This window comes from Atta cephalotes, assembly GCF_000143395.1.
Source record: "Atta cephalotes unplaced genomic scaffold scaffold00001, whole genome shotgun sequence".
In the NCBI taxonomy this organism is placed as follows: Eukaryota; Metazoa; Arthropoda; class Insecta; order Hymenoptera; family Formicidae; genus Atta; species Atta cephalotes.
In genome coordinates, this window is record NW_012130065.1 from 7312364 (window position 1) to 7323903 (window position 11540).

Consider the following 11540-nt stretch of genomic DNA (forward strand, 5'->3'; position numbering starts at 1 on the left):
GAGAGAGAGAGAGAAAGGGGGTCAGATTTTGCTCCGCCATTCGAGGCAACCAGCCAAGTTGCACGCAAACCCATGCGGTTTTCCACGTGTATACTACGAGACTTCATGCTGAAACGAACAGTAGAGAAAGGAGAGAATTTCGACGAAGATTCCGATTCATACTTCGTCCATTTCCGCGATGCTTCTTCTATGTATTCCAGCGTCGCCAGTAATGCCGTCCTCGTTCCTTTGGGAGCCGTATACGTAGGTATCGTCGAATATTTCGAACTCTTTGTCCGCGACAATGTCTTTCCTCTTCTCCCTTCTTCGTTGCTTGCTCTCATTCTCTCAATCTCCCTTACTGTACATAGCGCGCCATTTGAGGGTGCAAGGGAGTAGTGTACAAGTCCGCTTGATATTACCACGCTCGGTTTTTACGGGAAAATGGGTTCTAAGCACCGACAACGGACTCGTTCTCGGCTAAAACAATATCATTTCATCCCACGGTATCTAACCCCGCTCTCGCCGCCCGGATCACTTGTTTGGCCGCGACAGGTACTGGCTCGACTTTTCGCATCGCATCCCATCGGTGGACTACGACTAGCAGCTATTCGGTCCTCTGGGTCACGACTATATCAGAATCCGTACGACTCGACGAGTGTAGTAGAGCAGTGTAATAGGATGGGCAGTAGTCCCAGCCATACCCCTCCGTCTCCATCAAGTTTAACTTGGCGCAGCGAATTTCCAAGTACCGTTTTACGAGTTTTCGTTGCCACTGGGAATAGACGGATCAGTCGTTACGCCGCTCGGCAAATGTTATTCCCGAAGTGAGTACCTCGTGGTATGCTTCCAGCCATCTCCGCGGAGGAAGACTGATAATCAATTTTGCAACGCGATTCCAATTCGTTTGCGACGCATTTGGGGCTACGAAAATGTCGTTAGTCGAGTGGCTCTCGTTCTCATCATTCTATTACGGCGGACGGAAGTTTTTCGGTCTCCCTTTAAATCGGCGATTTCCGATTTGCACGATATCACTTGATAGATTAGTCATGTTTTTCAATGATTATGAGAAAGCAATTAACGAACTCTGAGATCGAGATATCTTTGTGATTTGTATGTATTAATGTATATATGTGCAATGTATATATATGTATACGTTCTATACTCTATATTTAGTTGATACGAAAAGAAACGCATATCGGGGAGAGAAATAGTTTTCTTCTACAATTTGTAAGTGTCACTTGCAACGCATATAAATTTACACGGTATGTAAAACGCGTATTCTATTTAGCGATAAGTTTTAAACGAGAGTTATCGCTGTAATATCCAGTGCTAGGTTTGTAGCAAACTGTTACCACGATTTGCATATTTATCATGTCGACTTTGGAATCGGAAAATACCCATTTCTATGCCCAACTCAGCAGAAAATGAAGTATGACTCTGGTATTTTCGGAGAAAGATACTTGAGGTGGTCGGTTTTTCCTTAATGCACATGTAAAAAGACAACGCGCGCTCGAGAAGTAGCTGATATCTCAAAGTAGTGCCAAATAGAAATGTCATCCATTTGAATAGATCTTACTAGCATAAATTTATCACAGATATCGACATTTACTAGACCATAACCTAAATTTAGGAATCGAAATATTAAAAAAAAATGTGATCTCGAAAAGATTAAATTTTAGATACTTCTCTATTATACTATATAAGACATTTCAAATAAATATAACTACGAAATTCAAATTCCTTTATGTAACATATATGATAATAATAATATGATAATAATAATTTAAAATATTCATTAAGCTGACTGGAAAAATATTAGTAAAATAAACCTTTCTTCTAGAAGGTTGCCTTTAATTTATCTTAATTTTGGTACAATGTTCGTGAATAAGAATAGTTTTAATGTATAATTTTGTTTTAATAATGTCCTCATAATTTTATATCTTGACTGTGTTCAACTATTATTTTCATTTCACTCCAAGATAGAGGCAATAAAAATTCACTGCAGGATTATTAATAATAATAAACATCTGAGTTCACAATAGAAAAGATATTCTATTACAACTCTTCTCGTTTGTTATTCCAAGAGAGAATAGTCGACGCGATTAATATACCGCCTTCAAATAAAAGATAAGATGAAGATAGACAAAGAGAAAACTTACATTGACGCTTTTGTCGTTTCAGCTTTCTGTAAGTTGAAATTCATTTAATGAAAAAATAAAAATTCCACATTTCTATCGTTTCCATTTCTTTAATATTTAGTTTAAGTTTATTGTTAAAAGTAAATTATTTTATATATAATATAGATAAGAAATCATTTTATATCAGATTTATAAAAGTATTCTCGCTTCACTTCAGGAGAAAATGTAAATTTTAATTTATGTAAGTGACAATTATGAAAACTTATAGAGATCTTATATTCATCTTCCTCTAAATTATTAATAGAAAATACTTCGTCCATTAAGAAATCTTTTATGCAACTGCAAATATCTTCTTTTTATTTAGGCTTATTAAATTAATAAACATTTGAATATTTTTCTTTTACATGCGTTTGATCATACTGCAATATACGTGAAAGATTATTGTATTTGTTTTGCAGAAAATTTTTTTTAAGTTACGAGATTATTGAGATTTTTTTAGCTATGAATATAGTTTGCAGCGCTATGTAGTTCTCATATTTTTAGATTTTAACGTGATAAAGTCGGTTTTTTCATAATTAACATGGCTGTTAAGCAGATCATACTAAATGTAAATGATATATTGTTGCAATAGCAACAAAATATAATAATATAGTACACATTTGAAATAATATTTGTCTAAAATATTTGTAACAAAACCAATATTCGCGAGATATAAGACAGTGACATAATTTAACTAGTCAGAAGTTTACTGTGCAAATTTATAGTACGCCTTCTATTTCTGTTCCTAGAAATGAATAACATGCATGCAAACAAAAGAGAAGAAAGCTTGCACAAAAATGTATATCGAGAAATATATATGAGAATAACATTTTATTTTTGTGATTCAAGAAATTGACGTAATGTATAAGCTTTGATATGTATAATTAAACGCGTTACATCAATTTAGTTTTAAATTTTTTGTATGATAAATATTTAGTACAACCTATTTTTAATTTTATTTTATACAGAGCAATAAATTAATATTTGATAAGTAATTTATCTTTTTTATTGAAATTATTATTTTGTAGAGAGAAAAATACTATTTAATAGTTACATTTTATATATATATATATATAAAATTAAATCAATTAATGTGTATATGTAAAAATTTAAATATCTTATTCTTTTATGTACAAATAAATTTTCAAGTAAAAAATGTAGTATGAGAACTTCTGAAATTGTCAAACTTTTCTAATTTCATGCGAGAAAGCACTGTTCCGCAAATGATAATACTTTTCATACTCATTGTTCCATAGATTATAATATAAATACTTCAAGTAGTTTAGATAAAAAATAACTACACGGATATTTTCAGAAATTGGGAACAACACAAGATTGCACATGACATTTAAAAATAAACTGTATTTCTCATATGTAGACAATTCAATAATATTATGAAGCATTTTTGCGATTATTTAAATGTATAATACTTGGTGGTGAAATAAACTGGTTAGAGAAAAAATATTTCGAATAATTCACGTACGCGCTTTGATCTACTGGTTCCAATCCCCGATTACATACTAAAAACAACTGCACGATATTAAAATATCTACGTATTTGTGGTCAATTATTCTGACAATGAAACAACTCAAGTTAATATCATACAATAATATTCAGAATATTGTTAACAATGCTCATAACGAAGAGAAAAACTCAATCTCTCATTTTGACGTATTTAGCATTAGTTTGGCTTAACGTCGAGATTTTATTATCTGCATTACGTTTATCAATAATATATATATATATATATATACACACACAAAAGCTATATGCATAATATATCAGATTAGTATTGTAATTTAATTTATTCCTATAAATCCATTGAAATCTGGCATATATAAAGGAAATGTTACAATAATTGCCTATGTAATTGTAACATAATTAATATATATTTCATTTGATCTATAACGCGTAACAGAAACAATAAACACAGAAACGCGTAACAGAATTTTTCTTAATTTTTTCAACATTTATTCCAATAAATGATGATTTATACAATTAAGTCGGCCATATATATAATTTAATAAAAGATCTCTCACATGTTTTATGATTAATTTACTCTCGCAATCGTAAAGGTTATTAGGCAGCATGTCACTTCTAGAATCAAGGATGCTCCGTGTGAGATCGAAACAAGCCGCAATCAAAGGCGTGGAAAACGTGGAAACTTAAGCGCAGCTGGATAAAGTGGCCTCGTAGCGGATAGTTGGCAAGAGGCCGTGCGAATGGATGGAATCACGAGGGTGAATATAGAAAGGAGGGCTGATAACCGCCCCTATAAGGTACCTATGTGGCATTGAGAGCCGCGGATGGTAGTGGCGTGGGCTGGCGCGCCAACTAAAATTGAATCTGCGAACGAAACTTTGGTAACCTCGTCAGGAAACCGAAGCTAAAGTCATCCATCGCTCGCGCTTTCGTTGCCGTCGGCACAGCCATCGTCGACTTCCGTTTTATCTAAAAGAATTGTTCTGCCTCTTGTTGCCTACTCGTTTGCCACTTCTTTCCCGATCGTGCACTCATGCGCGTATGCGACAGATTCTCGAGTGTTCCTTGGAGATATATGTGTTCTCATGTCTCGCTAAATTAACTTGGGACATGGGGACGTCTGACGATCAAGCCATGTTTGACATGGATCAATTTATCGACTGTCATTGGAGTTCGTTAAACTTACTGAATAGATAAGGAAAATATTGAAATTCATTCTTATAGAGTTCAACGATGAACAAATAATGCAGTGTACTGGTAATGATTGGAAAAATAGTTTCTTTATTTTCGAAAAACGGAATTTGACTGCTCTTTAATAAATGTTGAAGTAAATGTCAATGAAAGTTTTCAACACTAACTGTTCATTATATTAACTTTCTATAACTTTTATTGGCGTTTATTTAATTAAAACTGTGGTTGGATAGATGATTAAAGTTGATAGTATAATATCATACTCTAACAGCAAAATACTATATTGCAAAATTCGCGACAATTCTTGTTATTTCAAAAATATTTTTTACGCAATTGCTCGCGTTTATATAGCAATTGTTCTCTCTCAAAATAATATTTTGCGATGTAAATTGACAGTAAGAAAGACTGAACCTTTGCGTAATTCAATTTGCGGACTACAGCGTTCGCGAATTGCGTTTAAACGAATTTCACGTACTAATGGCCGCCTCCTTGCTATTACAGTATATCGAGCAGACAAACAACTTTACGAGCACTTACCCTTTAGATACTAGAATCTATACGTGGAAGTGTGCATCTACCAGTTTTCAGAGGGTTCGGAAAAATCATTGTCTCAGAAAAGCCTTTCAATATCAAGTGAAAGAAAAATTAATCATGCATATCGTGGATAACCGTATTGAAATAGTTTAAATAAATATTCTTTTTTTTAATTGTATATTTTATTAAATTGTATATTTTATTTGTGTTATAGATATAAGGTAACCGGATCCAATAAGAGTGTGTACTCAAAACGCTCTATTCACTATTTATAGATAACTACACGATTAATTCGACAGCAGTAGTAGCTCGTGCAGATTATCCATCTGACTAGATTGCATCAGTTTATTGTTCAATTTGTTCATTCTGTTATCGTCAGTGAAGCATAATGTAGAATATGGTCGTGATGTAATATAATATTTTATAGATAAGTAATTACTTCCTATATACATACACTATTAAAAGATGATTATTAATTTCAATAGTTCATGTTATTAGAGCTCTGTATTCATACTTTATATATTTATATTTTTGTTACGTTTCGTTTATAATCAACATATCGTGTAACATTTTTTTGTAACTTTTATCCCAGATCGTGAATTCTAATTCATCTGCTAAACATAATGGAAATAAATAGATAAATAAGTAGATAAGTCCATTGTTTGGAAAAAATAATTCTTTGTGTATTCTTATATATCAATAATGTTGATAAGTTTATAATTTTATACAAGTAACATTAGATTGCTTTATTTCTCATTTTTTTCTAAACATTTTTTTTTTACGAAAAAGAAAAAAATATATACTCATATTGGGGTTATATGTATCCCGTATGCACGGAATGCTACTCTTTCTTTAAATCTTTAATGCAGAAAGAGATGATGAGAGAGAGAGAGAGAGAGAGAGAGAGAGAGAGAGAGAGAGAGATGTCTATATAAATACTTGAATATATCTCATATTTTTTTATTAATGTTTAAAAATGTTTCCTCTTTTAAATGTGACCACTAATTTTCAATTTTGAACTCAGTAAAAAATTAGAAAAAAATCGCAAAACTTAGTAAAGACATGTAGAGTCCGATTACTTTATGAATGTTACTCATGTTTCTTCACAATTATCAAGTGACATATATTTTTATTAAGTTTTTAATTGCTTATCACGAAAAAGTACATTATTAAAAGCGTTTAATAGTTTGCATTTACATAATCAAAGAGCATTAGCTACTTTACTAATGGTAGTTTGTGATGAGAGACCATTGACACGACGACCATTAACATTACGTTGCACCATGTGACTCGCGGCACGCCGAGGTACAATGTAGTACCACCTGACGCAAAACCCATCATTTATAACGTAGTTTTCAGATTGTTTAGATTAATCGTTCTAAAATTATGTCAAAAGTTTCATTTGCAAGCCATATATTAAAATAACATATCCTCATATCTATAGCCTTTATCTTACTTTTATTATAGCATCTACTGTAATGCTGTAGATAAAAAATGTCGTAATTAAAAAAATATAATTTTTTATCCTTGATTTTATATACATTATTTTAACTATTATGTCGATCCAATTAAAGTAGAATATCATATATTATTAATTAAAATAGTTCATATATATTATATATATTTTATGTTAACATTATGTAATGTAGACTTTTAGTATTACATGTTTGACTAAAATACATATTGTTTATATATTTTAACGAAGTAACTTTTTCGTTGCAATTTCTACTGGTTTTACAAGGAAATTTTTTTCATTTTCTCCCGTAGTTAGTCGCGCTCCAGGGGTCTTATTCTCGAAAAATATGGCCTATTAAAATCTGTAATATACGTATCATATACTACGGTATTTTCGCATGCAATATTTTTCGTAAATAAGGCTTTAGAATAGGGACCCCACGTCGGAAACTTTATTGAAACCGGACCCTAATTTAGCAAAGTTAAAATATTCAACAATTTTTTTCTTACTTTCTCTTGTCTTTTTTGACCTTACTAACTATTGTAAATGAATGACAATCTTTTCAAATTTTCGACATACCAGAATAGAAAGACCATAAATACGAACTTCGATTGTCCTAAAACAGGTAAAGGAATTCTGACAATGGGAGAAAAATTCAAAGTAATAATTGAGAGAAGAAGAAATTCAATGAGCGGGATTCTGAAATCCGCTTTGAATTGTTTCGTTTGTCGACAATTAGTAACGATTGATCCTCGAAGAACGGAGCGAGGTACGAATCGTCGCACGGAGAAATGTCGTGATGTCGGGTGATTTTCGATAAATTGCATGTGTCCACCCTCGATCACGTAGCCGACATCACGCATACTACGTAGGCCAAGTATACGTGGCGATGTGGCACGGCGTGCCGCGAACCCGCGTCCTTGTTACGCTCCCACGACACGTACGTTCGTGATGTAACGGTAACTACTGCTAGTACGTGCTAAGTATGTGCGGCTAGGGATTGTGCCCTATTGGCAGCTGTACGTATTCCATTCTTAGGATTACGTACACGTATGCAAACATAACGTCGTGCGAAGGCATCGCGTCGTTCGATACATTATCGCGACTTTCCGCGTCGAAGGGCTAAGCGAGAGATGTTATCCGGCTTACAAGGTACCCGGATGGAGCCAATCGTTTCTGTTCGCGCAGCTCGCCTACCTAGATTGAACGAAGAAAAATTCTGGCTTGAATGCCATTTGAGTTTACGCCGCTCTGGAGCGGCGCCAAGGCCATCCTTGGATTTCTACGCGCCTGGTTTAATAGCAATTATGCATTTTTAATCGGTGGATAATCGCGGGACTTGAATACTCGTGACGCGGTTATTACCGGCAGATGTTGTCGCAACGTCTGCTACCTCGAGGGCCATGCAAATTAACGAAAGCCAGTTCCCGTACCGCGCACAAGAGGATTTACTTTTTTAAATGCTGAAATTAATCATGAAGTTGTGGTAAAATAGTTCAGATCGTTAACTGATAGATTGCAATGCGCATTTGAATTTCAATACAGGAGACAAATAATCGAGTAGCTCTTGCTCCTATCATTTTCCCCTTTCCCTTCAAGAAAAGTTAGCACTTGATGGATATCAAAATTGGAGTGCGTTATGATCACAACTTTATAGAAAAATATAACACGTTATATGTATCAAAGATTCGTTCAATTTGTACTTTAAGCAAATCGTTCACTTTGCAATAAGCAAGAATATACATTAAATTAAACAAGACTATATATTTATTAACTTTGGAAAAATATCTCTGCATAAACATATTTGAATTTAATTATTTTGCTATAATAAAAATTTTTTGTTGTAATTATATATAATTATATATGTATTTAAAAAAAATACACATTATATAATGCTTTGTTGATATTTTAATAAACATTTTTTCAATGTTTACATAATAAGAATTATAATGACATTTAATAACAATTTACGATTAAAAATAATAACTTAAAATTAAAAAAATCGAATTTTATTTATTTTAAGTAATCTTCCTTCCTTTTTATAATATCTAAATCTAAATTATTATCATGAATTTTTCTCTCAAAAATTAAATTTTAATGTTGTATTTAAATGTTTAATATGTAATATAAAAATAATTGCGATCTCAAAGCGATTAAAAAATTAGACGATTTAATTGCATAGTGTAAACACGACGTTGCCTTGAATTAAACGGTATGCATCTTTCTATAAATAATGGAGCCAAATATAAGTTTTTTAGAACAGCGCACGCATGACGATAGTGTAAAATAAATTTATAAGTGGCACCTGATTTATTGGCCGGTGTTGGCGTATGGGTGAGCGTAGCTGCTGCAGTCAACTTAGGTGGTTCCATCTTCTGCGGCACGCTGTGTGCAGGTATCGGACCCGGATTCGTCATAGTGGTCATTGTTGTAGGCATCATCAGAGTCGACATGGTCAGCATCTTTACAACGTCGAATTTGTCTCGCCGTGGTGAAAGTTGAAAAATGTAGTTTCGTTATGTGACCGAAACGAATCCTCGAAACGACGATGACACTGAATGTGGTATGCGATCGCGATCTCTTATCAATATCCTACGATCTGTAACGTGATCGAATTGAGGAAAGATGATAAACGACGCGTGTGCGATTCATGCGAAGTACAAATGGATCGCGAGTGTGCCGCAGAATTTTGTTAATGATCGATCGAAGGAAAGTAACGAATACGATCGTAATTAAGAGATGGATCGAGCACTGGTATTAGTGTCCCATGAATATATCACTCGAGTGGTATTAATTGCGAATCCGCACTGCAAGACATTCGATATGTAGTCGTTTGTCCACGATAAAAAACGGTGTGGCTCATCGCATGTTTCGCTTCACGTCTATCGCGTCGTCATGTAGATCGTCGTGACTCTTTCCCGCGTCATTACTTCACGTTGTCACACCAGTGGATCTCGAATTTTAGTAGCGGTCAACATTTGCCGCTGCCTCGTTCGCTCGAAACTGTTCGTCGAACTTTTTCACTCGACTTCCAGACGAAAGAATAGCAAACAAACACTGCCGCTTTTGCAAAACTATGTTTGCGAAATCTATAAAAAGTGCAGAAACTTTACGGTTTTGAATTCAGTAACTCGGTAGTTTCCCCGCGAACATCGAAGCGCACAGTTCTCTCAAAACTCAATCACTTCAATCAAGTTCGACGATCTTTCTGTTTCTTCATTCACGCGTCTTCAGTGTGTTCTTTCCTCTCGTTCTAACAATTTCCTCCTAATTTTCCCACGTCGTCCGTGCACTGCGATTCATTCACAAAAAATGTTGAAGCGTGCCTGGTGCACGCGGTTACTGCATGCGGTGGCGTCTGTGCGTGCGAAGCGTAGCGGCGCGCGTCGTATTGTCAGATACGCGTCGTATTAGCAGAACTCCGTAAATAAATATCACCGACGAAAATTTATGTAGAACACGACAAATAGATTTGTTCAAAATCTGACGATGCCGATGACGATCGTGCACGAGGGAATTTAATTACGGTGGCGGCGGCGGCAACGTAGGTGGTTGCAACGACGGCGACGTCGTTCTCTACGCTCTCCACGCTGCGCGCGTTACGTCACGTCCGGCCGAGCGTAGAGTCGGAACTCGTCTGGCGGGGTGAGCGCAAAGGGACGCCTGCCTTTGCCTGCCTGCCAGCCTGCCAGCCCTGGACGCCCGCCGTCGCGACGCCCAGAGGCGCCGGCGTTCCCGAGCGTCCGCGGAATCACACGAGCTAAGACGCGAGCCAACAGTCGCTCGTTCGCCGTCACGCTGAAAGGGTTGTTCGATGCGGGAGTCAATGTAGCACTATATGATAATGCGTCGCGAATTATTAGCGACATCGGCGATTTTTTTCCAATTTAATTTTTTACTGGCTTTTCAATGTATGATGCCCTCGTCTAGATTAAATGTCAATCAATCTCAACGGTCTTACTCGAGAGTATTTTTTTTTATAAATAATTTTCTTTTAAGCAAATGTCTATCAACTTTTAACTTCAACATCAATAGTAATTTCCTTTTTTAAATCTACCAAACAGATTTACAATTTTCTTTTCTAATATATTAAACAAACTTAAAAAATATCAATGTTCAAAAATTTTAAATATCATCATTATTTTAGGATATAAATTCAGATTTTTTTTTTGTTTATCGACATTCTTTTTTTCAAATATTATTAATACAATATATTTTATTTTGCAATAACTTTTCTAAATGAATAATAATTTTCATAAAAATGACCTTTATTTATAATATATTTTTACATCAAAAAAGGAAAACTTTAATATTATTGATTGATGGGATACGTAAATTAATCTTTTTTCTCTCATAATTTCATTTTATTACAAACATTTTTGTTTTATTAATAATAACAATAGCAAAAGATGCACAGATGCAGATAAACGAATAATGTTGCATCAATCTATTTATATGTACGCGGAAAAATTAAATAAAACCATTGAAGTTTCATATATTCGTTTAAAAATTTAATATTGAAAGGATTAATTCAGCTTATTGTTAGTCTAACTTTACAATAAAATAAATTAATCTTTCTTAACGTATAAAAAGAAATTTTATATATATATGTGTGTGTGTGTGTGTGTGTGTGTGTGTGTGTGTGTGTGTGTGTGTGTGTGTGTGTGTGTGTGTGTGTGTGTGTGTGTGTGTGTGTGTGTGTGTGTGTGTGTGTGTGT